This window comes from Leopardus geoffroyi, chromosome A1, assembly GCF_018350155.1.
Source record: "Leopardus geoffroyi isolate Oge1 chromosome A1, O.geoffroyi_Oge1_pat1.0, whole genome shotgun sequence".
Taxonomy (NCBI): Eukaryota; Metazoa; Chordata; class Mammalia; order Carnivora; family Felidae; genus Leopardus; species Leopardus geoffroyi.
The window spans coordinates 206,459,349-206,474,963 of NC_059326.1; the positions used below are offsets into that span (position 1 = coordinate 206,459,349).

At 39.1% G+C, this 15,615-nt stretch overlaps 1 protein-coding gene across 1 annotated transcript in view; it reads left to right on the forward strand.

The window, feature by feature from the left end:
- The first annotated feature begins 8,812 nt into the window (after window positions 1-8,812).
- PRKAA1 (protein kinase AMP-activated catalytic subunit alpha 1) overlaps window positions 8,813-15,615 on the forward strand; it is a 46,188-nt gene continuing 39,385 nt past the window's right edge. Inside the window, exon 1 of the mRNA XM_045439489.1 lies at window positions 8,813-8,937. The gene's annotated coding sequence lies outside the window, so the exon portion shown is untranslated. The remainder of the gene's footprint in view (window positions 8,938-15,615) is intronic.

A 15,615-nucleotide genomic window follows, 5' to 3' on the forward strand; every position in this document is an offset into this window, starting at 1 on the left:
ACTGTGCCAGGCGGCAAATGGTATTATTTCAGGAACATCATTATCTTGGGCAAATGGGAGGAATGGAGGGGTGGCATATGATCCAGCCACCTCAGAATGGACAAGGCATAGTCAGGGCAGAAACTGTTGATGCCTCCTGTGTCCCAGAGGAGCAGCCCTCAGAGAAGAGTTCCCCAGGCGAGGACACAGGAAGCGGAAAGCCTCAGAGAGAAGTACTGTCCAATTAGGGACGGCTCCTGGGAGAGACACCTCTGGGAACATCCCCTGTGAGGTAGCACAGCATTGCGCGGTGCTTTTACAGTTTCAGGAAACTTGAGACGGTGTGAAAGGACTCCTTTATTATGGAGAGGAGAAAAGGGCATAGATTACTTTTAAAGGCACATATTTTCTTTGTTAATAAAAATTTGACAGCAGTGAGTGTTGTTGGAATGCATTCCTTTAATGAAGACATTGCACAATGTGAGCTTTTAGCAAATTTGTCTTCATTAGTAGAACCCTTACTCATCCATGGCCTGCATGTGGAACCACTGTGCTAATCATATGTGATAAAGTATAGATCCAAGATACCATGCACATACATGATTTTAGCATTGGGTTAACTTGTTTAAAAGGTAAGAAGAAACCATTTTCCAGTAATCTTGATCAGAGCAAATCTGCTCTTTTCTGATCTACTCCCTCTTAAAAAGTCCTGTGACAGACTATATTATAGAGTAAAATCCTCAACAGTTAAATTTTGAATAGTTTAAAATTTTTGAATAAATTTCATATTCATTAAAGATCACTTTTAAAGTCTAAATAGACCAATTATAGGTAGGTTTAAAGACAGCATCACGCACATTCTCCCTTCTGGGTTTTTTCAATGTCTTGAGTTTAGACTATGCTAAAATCTGTGTAGATGCAAGCACAGACAGGCATTTAGTATTTGCAAAATAAGGAAGCCACTTACTGTATCAAAACATGGTAGTTTACCACATAAATGCCAGAGATAACATGTAGAGTGTAAAATACAAACATCCAGCAAAAATAGTTGGTATATCAGGGTTCAATGAGACAGAAACCACACAATAATCTGAACAGGAGTCCTATAATATAAGGGATGGAGGTAACGAAGAGTTGAATACAAAAATGAAAGAGAACTCTACAGAATATAGGAAGAGCAGAAATAAAGGAGCAGGCACTACCCCTAGAAGCAGAGATAAGGCACCAAAGGAAGAGGCCTCACCCCTGGAATTGAGATTCAGATGTCAGAGAAAGCATAGCTAGCTCATTGGGTATTGGAGTGTCTTGCTGCTGGGACTTAGCTGGGAAGCCCAGTGGGATGTTGATGGAGAAGCCATTTACAGGGAGGCGTGCTGCCCAATAGCCTTCTGCTGTGAAACTGCCTGAAGGGGCTCTGAGGGAAGCTTCTGGTCATTTAGGCACCTGTGGCCACTGCAGGAGCCAGGCTCTGGAAAAATCGTAGGCCTCTTTCCCAAGTTTACCAAGAATCATTTTATTTTTAAAGATTTTAAGTAATCTCCACACCCAATATGGGGCTCAAACTTCACAACCCCGAGATCAAGAGTCACATACTCTGCCAACTGAGCCAGCCAGGCACCCCAAGAATAATTTTATTTATTTTTTTTATTTTAATGTGCACAAGTGGTGGAGTGGGGGTAGGGGCAGAGGGAGAGAGAGAGAGAGAGAGAGAGAGAGAGAGAGAGAGAGAGAGAGAATCTTAAGATACAGGCTCCACAGTGGACCCCGATGCCAGGTTTGATCCCATGACCCTGGGATCATGACCTGAGGCAAATTCAAGAGTTGGGCACTTAACCGACTGAGCCACCCAGGTGCCTCCCCACCCCAAGAATCATTTTAATACAGCTTAGAGTTCTTTGTCAGATTTAATCTAAGTAAAATTTGTGCTGACTTGGCCAATATAAATATCTGTAAAATATGCTAGACAGTCATTGTCTAATTTAGAAATATAATGTGAGCCACAAATGCAAACCACGTATGTAGTTTTAAATTTTCTAGCAGCCACATTTAAAAATGTAAGAAAACAGGGTGCCTGCCTGGCTCAGTCGATAGAGCATGTGACTCCTGATCTCATAATCATGAGTTTGAGCCTCATGTTGGGTGTGAGATTACTTTAAAAAAATGTAAAAAGAGGTGCCTGGGTGGCTCAATTGGTTAAGCACCTGACCCTTGATTTAGGCTCAGGTCATGATCTCACAGTTCGTGGATTCAAGCCCTGTGTCCATGCTCAGCATGGAGCCTGCTTAGAATTCTTTCTCTGTCTCTCCCCCACCCACGCTCTCTCTCTCTCTCTCTCTCTCTCTCTCTCTCAGAATACATAAATAAACTTTTTTTTAACGTATAAAAAGTGAAACTAATTTTATTATGTATTTTTCTTTACATTTATTTTGAGAGAGCGAGCAAGCAAGGAAGGGGCAGAGAGAGGGAGAGAGATTTTAATATTTTTTAACATTATGTCTAACATCATTTACCATGTAATTAGTATAAAACTGGAGATATTTTTCATTCTTTTTTCATACCAAGTCTTCAAAATACAGTCTGCATTCTATAGTTCCAACACATCTCAGTTCAGATGTCACATTTCAAACGTTCAATTGCTATGTGTGGCTAGGGGTTACCCTATCGAGTAGATGAACCTTGACATCAAGTTTAGCATTTTGATGTTGAGTGATCATTGAAGCTGTCTGAATCAGAAATAGTGTTTGGGGCACCTGGTGGCTTAGCAGTTAAGCATCCGACTCTTCATTTTGGCTCAGGTCATGATCTCACGGTTTGTGAGTTTGAACCCCACATTGGGCTCCATGCTGACAGCGAGAGCCTGCTTGGGATTCTCTCTCCCTTTCTCTCTGCCCCTCCCCCACTCTCTCTCTCTCTCTCAAAATAAATAAACTTAAAAAAAAAATGGTGCTGCATTCACCATGTAAATCTATAGGTAAAATCAAAACATACAAAAGTTACTACCTTTTAGGTCAATTAAGCCCAGCCTTTTACCTGTAAATTGGTAAAAATAAATAAGTAAGTAAGTAAATAAATAAATAAATAAATAAAATGTTGTGCCTATCTAATAATGTTGTTGTTGCAAAGTGTTCCTATGAGAACAAAATGAGATAGTACATATAAGTTATCAGCCCAGTGCCTGGTAAAAGTCTGATAAATGTTAGTGGTCATTATTATTACTATATAGGTATCATTCCTGGATAAGGGCTATCACTTTGATAATAGCAGAAAGTCAGAAAGAACCCTATAAAGACAAGATGTATCTAGGTGAATCTACTACAGTCGATCTATGCTATATTAGACTCTATAGCACTGTAGGCTCAGAAATTTGATTTGATCAGAACAATGAGCATGGCTTATCTCTCAGGTGAAGCTCATATTAACCAAGTAACCAAGATGACCATATATCCAACAAATTTGTTTTTAACCTTCTGTCTACAAAAGTAAACTGAAAACTGTCTTTGTGCCAGGCACTGATCTAGGCATTGGGGATGTATCAGTGAACCAAGAGGGGAAGGCAGGAAAATGGTCATGGATAAGCCTAAGTCATGTTTAAAACAAAATGACCATCAACTCTTATTATCTAGGTAGGGGTAGGTTAACCATTTGGGAATTATTTCTGATTAAGGATCAGCTACTTGGCGAAGATTCAGTTGAAAGGCAGAAGGAGCAGACAAGGCATGATCCCGAGATATCTACTACATGAGTTCAGGTTCAATCTCAAGGTCATACATTCACCATTTACTCAATTTCTCCACCACACCATGAACTTCACCTGCCTTCATGGTTAATCAGCAAACTGATTAACCCACTCCCAGATAATTAAAAATTGTTTGAAAATTGGTTTGCCAACTTATCAAAAATATAACTATCAAAAGGGTAGAATGCTTTGGAAGTCTCAATAAACACTTTCTTTAACTCTGAAAGAGCATTCTTATCTTTCTGTTCTTGAGAAAGCACCTTTCCATAGCTTCCATGAACTGACCAAAGAAGAAAGCAGGAAATCCTTGTTTTAACAAAGAGCTAGTAGGCTGAAAGACATGGTTTAAGATCAGATGCAGGGCCTTGGAACACAGCCAAGACAGTCTAATTCATTCCACTCTAAGGCCAACCCAAGTGGGTCTGGACCTGAAAGCAGACGCAATTACTAGGGAAAACTGAGGAAACACTGATCCAACATTCCCAGTTCTAAACATGTATACTACCCAAGCACTATCACAAGGGCACAAAGTTCTATGCCCACGGGCATTTATTATTGCATTATTTATAATATATACTTTAAAAACCTAAGTCCCCTAAGTAGAGGTTGAGTTAAATAAATTAGAGTACATTCTTACAATGGAATAGTAATGCAATTGTTAAACACACACACACACACAAGGCCTCACTATAAAGCTACAGTAGTCAAAGTAGTGTAGTACTCGTATAAGAACAGATATAAATAAGTAGAACATATCAGAGTCCACAAACAGGCCCACACATATATGGTAAATTGATTTTTAAAAGAGGTGCCAAGGTAATTCAACGGAGAAAGAATAGTCTTTTCAGCAAATGGTCATGGAACAATTGGACGTCCATATGCCAAAAAAATTTTTTAAATAAAAAGAATCTCAAGCTATACCTTATACCATGAAATCAAGATGGATCATATGTAAAACCTAAAACTACCCAATACTATGAAAAAAAAAAAAAAAAAACAGGAGAAGATCTTTGTGAACTTGGGTTAGGCAAAAATTCCTTAGATATGGCATAAAGAGCACAACCTACAAAACAAAAAACTGGTAAATTGGACTTCATCAAAACTAAACATTCCTGTTCTCCAAAAGAAGTAATTAAAAAATAAATAAAAAGACCAGACACGAGCTTGAAGAAAATATATGCAAAACATATATGACAAATGACTTGTATTTAGAAGAAGTGAGTAATTAAAAAAATTAATTTCCCATTTTTTTAAATGGGCAAAAGAATCAAACAGACAGTTCACCAAAGAATAATTAAGCATGACAAATAAACACACGAAAAGATGCTCAACATCATTAGTCGTCAGGGAAATGCACATTAAAACCACAATGACATAGCACCACATATCTACTAGAGTGGCTAAAATGAAAAGCAAATAAATAAAAAATGCTAATACCAAGTGCTAATCAATGCTTGTACATCGCTGGTGGAATTGAAAAATGGTATAGCCATTTTGGAAAACAATCTGGCTGCTTCTTATAAAGTTACACATATACCTACCATGCAACCCCAGCAATCTGACTCTTGAGTATTGTATGCTAATGTGTGTAGCAGGCTATTCCTGCTCTCCGAACTGAAACAACGAAAACAGCACAGCACGACTAGAGAATAGGTAAATACATTTTGTAATATGCACATAATGGGCTACTATTAAGTAATAAGTAGCAATAAGCTACTGACACATGACACAACCTGGATAAATCTCAAAAGGGTTATGCTAAGTGAAAGAAGCTGGATACAAAAGTCTATATATTGTATGATTTTCTTTGTATGGCATTCTGGGAAGGGCAAAATTATGTGGCCAGAAATCAAAAGGGCACGAAGGAATTTTAGGGGGTGGTGGAGGTATTCTATATTTTAACAGTGGTGGTGGTTACTGTATATATATTTTTTCAAAACTCATTGAATTCTACACCTACAAAAAGGTGAATTTTATTAAATGCCAATCATACTTGAATAAACGTGTTTAAAAATAAAAAGAAGGAAGTTCAGAAGACAATGGAGCAATATCTTCAAAATTCTCAAGGAAACTCTCGAAGTTAAAACCCTATATCCAATCAAACTACCAAGTGTGAGGGTAGAATAAAGACATTTTCAAATACATAAGCTCTCAGAAAAATTTACTTCCCTGTGCCTTTTTCTTAAAGATACTGGTGGAATAGATTTCACACAAACCAGGGAAAACAGAAACAAAAACAGGCGAAAAAAAAAAAAAAAAAAAAAAAAGGAAACCATTGTTTTGTATACATGAAACAATTTAAGTCCAACACAGGACAAAGGTAAAGGGACTCTCTAGGAAGATGGTGAAGGGGGATTCTTGGGTGATAACTCTGACACATGTGTAGAAGGCAAATAACGTAAGAAAGCTCTGTCTAGGAGAGTTGTGTTCAAGAAGATCAAACTGATAATATATACCACACATGTTTTAATGTCTTAAGAGATTTTAGGCAATTGGAATGGGGCTGAATTGAGAAGTATATAGAAAACGAAGCAAGTAAAAAACATGACAAAGCATTAATTAATATTTTCTGCATGTCATACATTTCATGCATATTATTTAAAAAAAATTTTTTTTAATATTTATTTTTGAGAGACAGAGAGACAAAGGGTGAGTGGGAGAGGGACAGAGAGAGAGACAAACACCCACAGAATCTGAAGCAGGCTCCAGGCTCTGAGCTGTCAGCACAGAGCCCGATGCGGGGCTCGAAATCACGAACTGTGAGATCATGACCTGAGCCAAAGTCGGATGCTTAACCCACTGAGCCACACAGTGCCCCCACTCCATGCATTTTAATGTCCTGAGAAAATATTTTAGACAATTGGTAGAGAGTTTGGGTTGAATTTATGATAATATATAGAAATCTAACCAAGAAAAAAACATGACAAAATATTAGTTCCAGACAAAACAGTCTTCTACTAAAGGTCTGTAATCAAGTAAGACATCTAGAAGATTCTCCAAGGAAGAATTTCATAGAGTCAAGTAATCTAGATCCATTTCAGTAAAAATAAAACATGCTAGACTTAGACCAAATGCCTAACACAAACAGAATAAAATTCCCACATAAAACCATCTTAATTTCTGAAATTAAAAGTTCTACACATTTTTCCTTTTTGAGAGAGAGAGAGAAAGCATGAGCGCGTGCAGGGGCAGAGGGAGAGGGAGAATCTTTTTTTTTTTTTTTTTAATGTTTATTTTTGAGAGAGACAGAGTGTAAGCAGGAGGAGGGGCAGAGAGAGAGGGAGACGCAGAACTCAAAGTGGGTTCTGGGTTGTCAGCACAAAGCCCAATGTGGGGGCTCAAACTCACAAACTGTGAGATCATGACCTGAGCCGATGTAGGATGCCCAACCGACTAAGCCCCCCAGGTGTCCCAAGGGAGAGAGAATCTTAAGCAGGCTCCACACCCAGCACAGAGCCCAATGTTGGGCTCAATCTCAGGACTGTGAGATCATGACTGGAGCCGAAATCAAGAGTTGGATGCTAAGTCTACTAAGCCACCCTGGCGCCCCTCCACACATTTTGTAATGTACTTGAATCTGTGCTTTACTTTATATAAGAAAAATAATATATATAAAGAATATGAGAATTAAATTAGTAATACCATGTACTGATTACATACATAAGGAATAATATTCCTTACTAAAACAGGAAAAAAATCACGTCTTGAACTCCTTTCTTTCCTCCATAATTTACTAGTTACTGAGGAAACCACCAAAGCTAAATAACAGCATGCATCTATCTACCTATCTAATCTCCTCTTGATACATTCATCATAACTTTTAGCAAAGCTGTACCATTGTAAGATTCTTTTAAAAAGTATAAAATATTTTAAATATCTGAAGAAAATATTTTAGAATGGAGACCTATCTTAGATTTTTAACCATTTTATATTTTCCTTACTTCAAAAGCATTTAAGGGTGACAGAAAAGATAGAAATAAAACTCATATGGTTATTGCTAAGTGAAAGAAGCCAAGTCTGGAAAGACTCCATGTTATATGATTCCAATTAGATGACATTCTGAAAAGGGCGAAATGATAGAAACAGGAAAAAGTGGACAGAGTTGAACACAGGAAGCACAAGGGATTTTTAGGGTGGTGAAAATATCCTTTTTCTTGTTTTGTTTTGTTTATTTTTGATAGAGAGAGAGACAGAGCATGAGTAGGGGAGGGGCAGAGAAAGAGGGAGACACAGAATCTGAAGCAGGCTCCAGGCTCTGAACTGTCAGCACAGAGCCCGACACAGGGTTCAACTCCATGAACTGCAGGATCATGACCTGAGCCAAAGTCAGACACTTAACAGATTGAACTATCCACGCACCTCAAGCATGGTGAAAATATTCTGATACCTTAATATTGGGATACATGGCATTGAACCCAAACCCACAGAACTCTATAGCTGGAAGTGAACCTTAATGTATGCAAATTTTTAAAAGTCACTTGCAAGGTTGTGGTGTAAGGCCAAATATTAAGTCTCAATATTATATGTTGCCTTGACATCCGGTAATATTGAGAGGGCCTCAAATGGCCCAGCTCTAAGTTCCCCTCTCCATTCTGCTCCCACAGAGAAGTTTCTGTAGCCAAACAACCCTCGTTACCAAGAGGCCAGGCATAGTTAGTGCTAATCCCTGACTAGTGGGTTCAGTTCCCTGAAAGCTTGTAGAATTATTCAAACAACTAATCACATTCTTCATAGGAACCAGGAGGCACCCCACCCTCGTGATACTATAAGGACTGCCTTCTGAAGCCACTGGTTGTTCATTCTGTTCCTGAGTGCAACCTCTGTGTGGCCCGAATGGTATGTGGTGCCCCCCTCCGCTAGGCTGTGCATATATGTGACCAATAGACTGCTGTTGACACATCTGTCTTGTGTTGGGTGTTGTGTGTTTGGCCATCTCCATAACCCAAAGGAGGGAATTTCTCCCTCCCCAACATGGTGCATAGGAGATTAAAACAAAGGCCAGAGCATCCCAGGAAGGAATGCAAATTGTGACAACATAATCTCCTGGTATTATGCGTGTATGAAATGACCTCACTGAAGGGGGTGGAGGGAAAAGGTGCTTACCTAAGGAAATGGTGGAGTCCAGACTAGGACTTGGAAATGAAGGGAGTCTATACGACTAAAGACAAAAGGAACTGCACACAAGCACTGGACTCAAGTTGATACAGTTGTTATCCACAGGGGTAAGGTTAACAATTCTGATACTTCCATAAATATATATGCTACTCCAGCTGAGCAACTAAGTAAATGGATGTTAAGTAATGGAAGCTAGGTTCTCACTGTTGGAGCGGGAATTTATAGGTAAGCAAAGGGAAGAAGATAGGATAACCTATGCAGTAACGAATTAGAGTTGGTTGTATGAAATCATGTTTAGCTTATTATGGAGAGGGGCAGTTCTACATATAGAATTATTTAGAGATATGGGTATATTTATTGGTTAGTATATACAGATATATTTCCTTGCTCTGTCAGCTGAGAGGTTCTAGAAGCAATGACACACCACACACCAAATCTTGTGTTCTAATACCACTTTCCAAAAAAGGTAATCAGGACACCTTGGAGAAATGGCTGATCCTAGCACTGGGGCAGGAAATATACAAGATGAGCCTGCAGCATCTTGTAGTGCCAGAAAGTAAGAAAGTAGTAAACAAAAAAAGCAATAAAGGCTACATTGATGGAGGTATGTCAAAAGGACACAGGAGCCAACTGAAAAAGCACCCACTGACCAAAGCTGGAACAATTTGAGCAATAAAATGAAGGCGTATTGGATTACAACCCAGTTATAAAACAAATATTCATGAGTCTACACTGCTATAAATAAATTATTGAATAAATGAGTGAATGAATGAATGAATGAATGGGGGACAAGAGGGAAATCTCCTGTGGAGAATTCCAAATAATTTATGTAGATAGCATACCGTGAAGGAGTGGAAGCATAACTCTCCAACCCTTAAATGTGGGATGTGGTTAGTGATTTCCTTCCAAAGAATACAGAAAGGAGTACAGTATGGAAAGGAGGGAAAAGAGAGTAACTCTACAGTAGAGAAACCTGACAAACACAACCTTTGGCAGGCAATTAAAGTCAACATCAATAATGATGAACAAATCATGTGGATAGTATGAACACTTGATATAGTGTGATTAAAATGGACCATTGTCTTTGTTCTTCCTCCCAAACCCATAACACCAGTCTAGCCATAAGGAAAACACCAAATTCCACAAGAGGCATTCTACAAAATGTCTGACTAATACACCTCAATAATGTCAAGGTCATCAAAACCAGGAATACCTGAGAAAACCAGAAATACTTGTCACGGCCAAGAGGAGCCTAAGGGGACATGATAATTAAATGTAATGTTGTATTCTGGATTTTGGAACAGAAAAAGAGCATTAGGTAAAAATTAAGGAAATTGTGGACTTAAGTTAATGATAACATATCAGCATTGGTTCATTAATTGTTACAAATGTAAGGTGTTGGTAATAGTAGAGACTCGCTGTGGAGTTTATGAAAACTCTGTACTATCTTTACATATTTTCTGTAATGTTAAAGCTGTTCTAAAAAATAAAGTCTACTAGGGCACCCGGGTGGCTCAGTCAGTTCAGCATCTGACTCTTGATTTGGGCTCAGGTCATGATTCCAGAGCCATAGGATCAAACCCCACATTGGGCTCCACGCTGGCCATGGGCCTACTTAAGATTTCTCTCCCTCTGCCCCTCTCCCTGTCCCTGTGCGTGTGCACTCTCTCTCGCAAATAAATATATAATAAATAAATAAAATCTACTAGAGGCGCGTGACTGGCTCAGTCAGAGGAGTGTAGAGCTCTTCATTTCAGGGTAGTGAGTTTGAGCCCCACATTGGGTGTAGAGATTACTTAAATAAACTTAAAAAATTTTTTGTTTAAAAACTACTCATGTCTCTGGAGGCAAGGAAAATAAAAGCAAAAATGAACTACTGGGACCTCATCAAGGTAAAAACTTCTGCACACCAAAGGAAACAATCAACAAAACTAAAAGGCAACCAACAGAATGGGAGAGGATATTTGCAAATGACATATTGGATAAAGGGTTAGTATCCAAAATCTATAAAGAACTGGTCAAAGTCAACGCCCAAAAAAAAAAAAAATTATCTAGTGAAGAAATGGGCAGAAGACATGAATACTTTTCCAAAGAAGACATCCAGATGGCTAACAGACACATGAAAAGATGCTCCACATCACTCATCATCAGGGAAATACAAATCAAAAACGACAATGAGATACCATCTCACACCTGTCAGAATGGTTAAAATTAACAACGCAGGAAACAACAGATGTTGGTAAGGATGCAGAGAAAAGGGAACACTCTTGCACTGTTTGTGGGAATGCAAACTGGTGCAGCCACTCTGGAAAATAGTATGGAGGTTCTTCAAAAAATTAAAAATAGAACTACCCTATGACCCAGCAATTGTACTATTTGGAATTTATCCAAAGGATACAGGAGTGCTGATTCAAAGGGGCACATGTACCCCAATGTTTATAGCAGTGCTATCAACAATAGCCAAACTATGGAAAGAACTCAAATGTCCATCGATGGATGAATGGATAAAGAAGATGTGGTATATATATATGCAATGGAATATTACTCGGCAATCAAAAAGAATGAAATCTTGCTATTTGCAACAATGTGGATGGAACTAGAGTGTATTATGCTATGCAAAATAAATCAGAGAAAGACAAGTATCACATGATTTCACTCATGTGGAATTTAAGAAACATACCAGATGAACATACGGGAAGGGAAGGAAAAATAAGATAAAAGCAGAGGGAGGCAAACCATAAGAGACTCTTAAATACAGAGAACAAACTGAGGGCTGCTGGAGGGGAGATGGGTGGGGGGGAGGGGCTAAATGGATGACGGGCATTAAGGAGGGCACTTGTTGGGATGAGCCCTGGGTCTTATATGTAAGTGGTGAATCAATGGATTCTACTCCTGAAGCCAAGACTACACTGTATGTCAACTAACCTGAATTTAAATAAATAAATTAAAAAAAATAAGATTCTATCAACCACATTTTATAGCTTAAAAAAAAAAATCTAAAAAAGCATCTGGGGAGCCTAAAGAGTAATATTTCCCTGAAAGTAAAGAATAAATAACCGAAGAATAAGGCACACAGGGGAAATATGTGTTATGACATATGACAAATATGACAAGCCCAGGTATGAGGTTAGAACGCTAAAGTGCACACCTTTAGTAACTATCTTTGTTAGAGTCAGGCTGTAAATCTGGACAAGCAGAAGTGAAGAGGCTTTGTATGTCTGCTTCTTATCGCATCCCTCACATTCTTACACTACATCTGCACTGAGGACAGGATGGTAGCACAAGATTAGAGGGATCTAAGCTGGGCAGCTGCACAGGACTCAGTCTGTAAGGGATACTGCACATCTCTGGGGTGCCAAGACATCACTCAAACTTTTGTCTATCTGAGCGCTTCTTGGAACGGGATGGTGAAAAAGAACTACTTTGATAAATTACTTGGGGTGGGAGAAGACCCCCACCCTACAGAATGTGTGCTTGGTCGGTCTGTTGACTGCTAAGAAGTGAGGGTCTGGGAACGGCAGTGTCTTTGCTCCCTGGGACATTGTTCCAGCAATCTTCTATTTTGTACCCTTCCACTTAGGTGAATGTTCAACAAAAAAAAAAATTTTTTTAAGATTTTATTATTTTTTTAAGTAATCTCTACATCCATCATGGGGCTGGAGCTCACAATTCCAAGATCAAGAGTGGCATGCTTTTCTGACTGAGCCAGCTAGGTGCCCCAATGTCAAATATATTTTTAAAGAATATCGTTTTGAGGGAACCAAACGAGTAGTCTGAATGGAGAGCCAAATTATTAGCCCGTTCACGATATCCAAGTGTTTATCAGCTCCTTGTATTAGCAAATTGAGTAAAAACAAGTCTAATAGTGACCAAAAACAGGACAGTCCAATTATCTCTTTCTCTCTCCCTAACATTCCCAAGGATATTATTTCCCTTAACTGATAAGAATAGGGCAACAAAGTTTGGAGTTACATTTTTTGGTGAATGAATGCACTTTATGCTGCTGATCATGAATAGATCCACATGCCTGGTACTCAAGAGAATCAACTTGGAGGTGGGCAGGGCTGATGTTTTCTCATTAATAGTAAGTAATCCAACAAGGATCAACCAACCACCTGTACATAGAGATGGGCCAAATGAGTCCTTGCAAACAGTACAAAGATTTTCCCTAGAAAACTGTTCTGGGCCTATATCTACAAGGGTAACTGAAGCTTAAAATTTCTCATGAGAGAGACATTTTTGCCTAAAAAGTTTCTAACTAGGAGTTAGGAATCATCTACCCTACATAAACGGGATAATTATCCACAAACTAATTTTAATCACTGTAACTTCTTGGGAGCTTCTAATATAAATTGACTGCTCTTCTTTCTGTCTCTCCCATAGGCTTATATTGCTTCTGGAGTCTTGTAATTATCCATATTCTATCTTAGTAAGTCTTCTGTCCTTACATCTCTTAATTCTACAAACTGGGGAGATCTCTGTCATACTCATTTCCCTACTTCATCTGCCATTTGTTTAGTGATGACACCCCATCTATATCTCTAGACTGACCTTTCTTTGGAGTAATAGGCCTACATTACCAGTATCATCCTGGATATCTTTACCTGAATGTCTTTGGATGCCCTAATGTTACAAATAGAATTGTAACATCCCAGTCCCCTAATAATCCCTCCAGGAGCCTAGGAGGTAACTAAGATTCCTTCCTTATCCTCTCTGTCCACACCAATCTCTCTGTACATTGCTCATTTCATGTCTACATGTGTCTGGAGTTTCCCCCTTTTCACAATAGTGCCTATCTCATCACTTCTTCACCAGATAATCACCAATTCTACTGTTTTATCACCACTTTGGTCTTGCTCTTTTCCAATCCATCCTCCACACTGAATTCAGACTTTACAATTTTTTTCTAACAGTTAAAGTTTTTGACTCTGTAATGTATGCATAAGGTTCAAAAACAAAAAGTTAAGAAGGGTACAGAGGAAAAGGGTGCCCCTTACACCTGACTTCTTGGTCACCCTCCTACAGGGTGTACAAAGGTACAGATAGCCATCAATTTCTTTGGTAAAGAAAGTAATTCTAAAATGCATCTACTTCACATCTTCTGTGCCTCATTATAATGTCCAAATTGAGAAGTGCAAATGAGGTCTTTCAGGATTTACTCCTGTTTCTCTTTTGTTTCTTCTAGTAAGTCCTTCTGTACATGTCGATTTCATCCCCTGTAACTACTTTGTTCTTCTCCAAAAGCCTAAGGCTTCTTTCCATCTGTGATTTTACTTATGCTTTTCCCCCTACCTGGGATCCCCATGCTCCCCCACACAATGCCACCCTTCTTTGAGTGTAGTGCAATATCCCTTACTATTCCCCTAACTATATTCAGGCTGAAGCCTTTGTGAACCTCCAAAGATAAAGGTTATGTATGCCTTCCCTTGATGAAACTCTTTTGAAAGGACCATATACAGGGGCACCTGGCTGGTTCAGTTGGTGGAGCATGCGACTCTTCATCTTGGGGTTGTGAGTTTAAGCTCTATGTTGGGTGTAGAGATTACTTAAAAATAAAATCTTTGGGGTGCCTGGGTGGCTCAGTTGGTTAAACGACTGACTCTTGATTTCAGCTCAGGTCACCATCTCACAGCCAAGAGACAGAGCCCCGCGTCAGGCTCTGCATTGAGGGTGGGGCCTGCTTAAGATTCTCTTTCTCCCTCTCTCCCTCTGCTCCTCCCCTGTTTGCATGTGCACATGCATGCTCTCTCTCGAAATAACTCCCCCGAAAAAAACCTTTTTAAAAAAGAAATATATATGTGTTTTTATTATAGCACTTATCACATTGCCTTGTTGAAGGCAGTACAGTGTTCCTTTGTTTTTTGAGTCCTCAGAGTTTAGCAAACTAATACCTAGTTGTTATTGAATATTAGTTACAGTGTAACTACAAGTAAACTAAGGACATATTAAGCTGCATTAATAGAAGTGCAGTCTTAGAATTTTTATTTCTGGCTATCATATTCACCTTTTAATTTTTAATTTTAATTAATTTTAATGTTTATTTATTTGTTTATTTTGAGAGAAAGAGAGAGCGTGAGCAGGGGAGGGGCAAGAGAGAGAAGACATAGACTCTGAAGCAGGATCCAGGCTCTGGGCCGGCAGCACATAGCCCGATGTGGGGCTTGAACCCACGAACCGTGAGATCATGACCTAAGCCGAAGTCAGACACTTAACTGACTGAGCCACCCAGGCCCCCCCTGGCCACCATATTTAGAGAAAGAGATTGAAGAAGTGTAATATCCACCTGACAGTGTATGGTTTACTAACACTGTGATGGCCTTAAGAAAAGACCAAGAGAATGCACAGCTCCCTTAGACTCTCCAAAGCACCAAAAAGGAAACAGTCGACAATTACTTAGCTTCCTTATACCAGTGGTTTTCCACCGTGGTGTTGGGTCATTGTGGTGTGTCTTCATCAGTGCCGAGATGTATGCAACTTGTTTGTACTAATAAAAGCTGAAGTACTGAAATCGGAAAACAATTTACTTTTCCCACCCTCTTAAACTAGTGCGGAATCAAGGTTGCTCCTGTAAAGTCACTCCTGTCCACTTATATTCCAATATACTCTGCTGACAATAGGGGCAGAGTTACAACTGATGGGTTTGGAAACTGGGGGTGAGCCACAGTTTGCCTTATCTTCACTTCGACCCTGTGACAATGTTGATTGAGCATGTGAATATTATCTGTCTTGGGTGGGAGAAATATAGAGAACTGTCACCCTAGACTATGAGCTCAAGGGTAGGGGCC